The 3,794-nt window shown below is 39.4% G+C and overlaps 1 non-coding gene across 1 annotated transcript; it reads left to right on the forward strand.

Annotated features, from left to right (window-relative positions):
- Window positions 1–1,457: 1,457 nt before the first annotated feature.
- LOC117421849 (small nucleolar RNA U3) lies at window positions 1,458–1,672 on the forward strand. The gene has a single exon (XR_004547584.2). It is a non-coding gene; the product is annotated as a small nucleolar RNA U3 (small nucleolar RNA).
- The last annotated feature ends 2,122 nt before the right edge of the window (window positions 1,673–3,794 follow it).

Below are 3,794 nucleotides of genomic sequence, written 5' to 3' on the forward strand. Positions count from 1 at the left end.
AGAAATCCAGTGCCTTAGCCATTAGGCCACAAGGGCTGACACAAAAAGCACATTTGGTAGTAATAAAGAAAGTGGGAACAATAGTATTGTGGTTTAATACATCATATCCAAGCCATCGTTGGTGTTCAAACACAGCAGAGTGTTACATTGGGAAAGGGCCGTACTTGTCAGTAGGGGTTTGACATTCATGTGGGAAGATTTAAGATTGTGAAGAAGTTTAAATATGCTGCGTATTTGCACATTGGGAACCTTACATAATTAGGTTTTTGATTAATGCCACTTTCTTATGGACAGTAATCAAGGTGACGATACAAGACCAGAGCCAATAAAGCAGTTATTTTCCTGTGTGCTTGTTCAGAATATGCGTGAATCATGAAAACGTCTTGCTAATATGTGAACAAAGCCAGCATTCACTTTATTGATCACCATGTGGATTAACCGCTATTGGAACACAGATTATTGTGTTAAAGATGTTAATAGACTTTTAATGTACACGTTTTAGAGCTAAACGTTTGTTGAGACAGTTCAAGCGCTGTAGCAGTGTTTAACTATTTCCTGGATGTTTGCCTTTTGGTCTTACTCTGGAAAAAGTAATAATAATAATAAAAAGTAGGCAAAACCATTTTTTGAGAAACCGCATTTGGGAGAAAAACTAACAGTTTGGAAACACATTTGCAAAGGCATTGGATTCTATTGTGGTGTTTCCGAACTGTTGAACGTTTCTCATTACATGCAGGTTTACTGGCTTGACAAAAAGACGATTAACGAAAAGAATGCTGTCTCGACAGAAAAATCGCATCAAGCTGAAATAGCTCAGTTGGGCGAGCGTTAGACTGTAACGGTCCCTGCTTCGATACCGGGTTTTTGAAAACAGCACGACTAGGGTTTTTTTTTTTTTCCCCCAATTAATTTTTTGAATTAAAAAAAAACACAGCACATTTTTTCTTCAGTGTAATTGGGGGAAATAAAAACGTATTATAGTGCCATTTTCTAATGCGATTAAGAAATGCAAAAAGCATCATCCCTGCGTGGGCGTGAAACACCAACCTTTCGATAAACAGCCGAACGTGCTAACCGATTATGGTGTTTTATTGGATAACACCCTGGAGCTCGACAGAACAGTGTGTATGCATATTGCTAAAATGGAAACCAAATATACACGATTCAAATGGGAATCGTATTCAGATTTTAAGCACAAATTTGATAGACTTCACAGTGCAAAGGAGGATGGCAGACAATGCAAATGAGGCAACTGGCTCCTACTTTTTAAATCATACGAGAAACTTGAACCCAATTAAGCTTTTAACCGCCTGCAGTCTGGAATGAGTTTGAAATGTTGTTGTAACACCTCACTGGGCAACAGCAATTGCATTATATGAAAGTTCCTATTAATTTGTCAGCGGCACAGCTACCGGTGCCACTCAGAGTTGGAGGGAGACGGTCGGCCACTTGCCCATAAAACAATACTTTCAGGGATCATTTCTATAGCGATTTGAAAGCGAATTGCGTTTTTAAAGTGTTTGGACTCGCTATCCACGAGGAAGAGTGAGAGTGTTCGCTTTTGAGCGTGAAGGAGGCAGTGAGTGTTGTTTTTGGCCAACTGCTCGCTGTTATTGATGACCCCTCCAGTGTTCCTTAGGGGGCTGGAGGAAGCGGACACGTTCTGAGTGGGTATCTTGCCTAAAGGTACGCAAGATGAACTACAGTTGCAAAGCACTGCTGCTTTTTCGACGATTGATTAAAACTATCAATCTGACTGAAAACACGGATCACATTAATTGTGATCGGTTTGATACCAATAGGCTTACATGACAGGTAATGTGTATAGACAATGTCATTTACACAGAAATGAACACGGACAGTGTTTATTAAGGGCTGACTCATTGAAACGTTCGAGAGATCTCGGTGTACTGGGCAAATATACTGGATTTTTTCCATGTCGTAATTGTGCCGCCTGTGATAATGCGTTTGAAACTAGAGATAATGTGAGATAATGTCTGTTACTAGCGGATTGTTTACAAATGTACTCAATTATGTTACAACTTTTTTGTCTCCGAAACATATCTGTAACATTTATGTAATGTCTGTATGTATTTTTTCATGAAGTTAATTTGCTAACAGACTGTTCTGATTTGTTTCTAAGAGTGAAGCGATCGCTCTGTTTGCCGTATATTTTCTTTCTGTAAGAAGAGTGTCCTTGTGATCCATTTAGAATGCGACGAAACAGGTCGCCCTCCTTAATATAAACAGAAAAAGAATAAGTTCACGCACAAACCAGGTGATTTATTGCAGCATCAGACTTCAGAGGATCGCAGTGTACTGTGATTAGCAAGGCGAGATGCTGCAGAACATGATCGAGGGAGCAGAACTCAGTCGAACCTGAGACCACATCTAAGAAGAAAGCAACACGGGGAAGGAACGTCTATGTAATCCATTAAGGCAGCACAATTTACGTCGTTTTGTTAGATAACATTCTGGAAGCCCAACAGAGCAGTGTGTGTAAATAGCTACAATGGAAACCAAATACTTATGATTTAATTTTGATACAGAACTGTGGTCATGTGTAATCTGTTTTCATTATGATAATAAAGCTACTGTACAGTGGATTATATTTGGAATATTTTTTTCTCAAATAAGACGACAAATTAATAGCTCAGTCTGTTCCGCAAGACAGCCGCGCTAGCTCAGTCGGTAGAGAATGAGATTCTTAATCTCAGGGTCGTGGGTTCGAGCCCCGCGTTGGGCATCCTTTTTAAATACAAATTGAAGATGTTTCTTTGAAGCAGTGGAGCATTGTCTGATTCTGTTCACATTGTATACAGTACTGCAACAAAATTACTTATTGGTCACTGTCATATAGCAATTGCTATTGTAAAATGCGTGCATCGTTTATAGCTATAACGATATTGAAATAAATAATCTTACTTTTTTGGGTTGGCTTCAATCCGTTTCTTTTTTTACAGTTGTCATTACATCTTTCATGGAGCAACAGTTGGTATGTGCGTAATAAACCCAATCGGGCCTTGATACAAGACAACCCTAGTCTGTGCTGAAATAAATAATGCGGTTTTCTACTGTAACAGACGCAGCTTGTCAGGATTCTATTACGGTGTTTCCGAGCTGTTGAACGTTTCTTATAATGCACAGGTTTACTGGATTGACAAAAAGGCGATCGACAAAAACCACCAAACTTTCGGGTAATAGCCAAACGCGCTAACCGATTGCGCCACAGCGACCAAACTGTTAGCCCACCAAAGCATATGGGAGTGATTAGCAAGGCGAGATGCTGCAGAACGTGATCGAGGGAGCAGAACCTGAGATCACATCTAAGATGAAAGCAACACGGGGCAGTAAAGTCTATGTAAAATATTATGGCAGGACAACATACGTCGTTTTGTTAGATAACAACCTGAGAGCCCAACAGAGCAGTGTGTGTAAATAGCTACAATGGAAACCATATACTTATGCATCAGATTTTAAGAACATGTTTGATATACTTTACACTGCAAAGGAGGCAGGCAGGTGTAACACCTCCGCGGTCACGGAAGAGTAAAAACACACCACAAACCTGCCTTTAATTACAAAATATCACAAGATGCAGCAAGTGTTGAATGTAAAAGTATTAATGTAGCCTGACTACGCCAGTTCAGTGCAATAAGGCACCGAACAGATTACAGAAGATCCTTTAGGTTCTTTTTATTCAGATAACAGATCTAAGAATGTAGTAACAAGGTCACCAAGAAAATCACAGATACATTTTAACAAGCATTTGTTTATTGTAAACTTCCAATAAC

The sequence above is a fragment of the Acipenser ruthenus genome, chromosome 32 (genome assembly GCF_902713425.1).
Source record: "Acipenser ruthenus chromosome 32, fAciRut3.2 maternal haplotype, whole genome shotgun sequence".
Lineage (NCBI taxonomy): Eukaryota > Metazoa > Chordata > Actinopteri > Acipenseriformes > Acipenseridae > Acipenser > Acipenser ruthenus.